Here is a 1,249-nt window from a genome sequence, read left to right on the forward strand (position 1 = left end):
TCCCTTCCTGTTTTAAAGGAAACTGAGCTCCATGTGAACTGTGTAATATGCTATGATATCTGAGGCACAGAACAAGGGAGGCCCTAAGTGTACTATGCTTTGATATTTGAGTCATTCTTTATTGTTCAATGTGATTTATTTCTGCACACCTCAGTTTTGTAATAGTTAAATTACTAGAATAATACATCTTGCTATAAAATATTACTAGAAGATTAAATAATCAGGTGACATTTATTGTTATTTTCTATAAATGAACACAGTCTCTAGGTTGCAAAGTGATAGGTATTCTAGAAATATTCAGATAGGGAGATCTAGAGTCTTGATTACAAGTGAGGCTTACTATCACAACCCAAATTTATTGCTTAAAAAAAAGCAGGGAGCCAACTAGAAACTGAACCAAATATCAGCCCTTGAAGGGAAAGTGTAAATTGGATAAGCTTTGCTATTACAAGAGCAATAAGAAACATTCAGATTCAAGAATGAGAAGCACTTGCATCCACTCTAAGTTGCTGAAGAGACCCCGATCCTGGAAAATGGCGACCAGCAGGAAGGTAGGGAGGGACAGAGTGTAAGAGCACAAGGAAGTGATAGAGGAGTGTGTGGACATGTGCGGTGTGTGTGTATGAGCTAGGGACAGTTAGATTCTGCAGATCTTCTAAGGGGCTGCTAAACTGGGCAGTCTTAGGGGGTGGAGACCCGCTCCCTGCATGGAAACTCCTGGGCGGCCAGCACAGGCACGGCGACGAAGCCATCTTGGGAAACAGAGCTGCTTGAGACTAGGATCCTGGCCTCAGCACCACCCAGTCTGATCTCAGACGCATACCAGGACCCTGCAGCCAATAGGGACAGAGACCTGTGACGACAGCTACATACCTGCGGACACCAAAAGTTCAGAAATCCCTGCGGCAGATCCGTGAGTAACAGAGCCCATCCCACCTTCCTGCAGGCTTACAGGCAGTGCCAGAGTAACTAACTGATAGACCCACCCCTTGCCAGGGCCTCAGAGCTCTAGGAACTTTAGCCTGGAAGTGCGAGAGCACCTTGGAACTGATCCTGCTTAGGGCCAGGTTCAGGAGCCCTGGGCTGGGAGAAAACGCGTGAACACAGGGAACTGACCCTATGCGCACTGCCGGCTTCAGAGCCCTGGGCTGGGAACAATCCCGCGAACACCGGGAATTTGTCCGGTGTATCACAGGCCCAGGGACCCCGATTCTCTGTGCAGGAGGCAGCACCAAGCACCAGTGACTTG

The sequence above is a fragment of the Myotis davidii genome, unplaced genomic scaffold, assembly GCF_000327345.1.
Source record: "Myotis davidii unplaced genomic scaffold, ASM32734v1 scaffold264, whole genome shotgun sequence".
In the NCBI taxonomy this organism is placed as follows: domain Eukaryota; kingdom Metazoa; phylum Chordata; class Mammalia; order Chiroptera; family Vespertilionidae; genus Myotis; species Myotis davidii.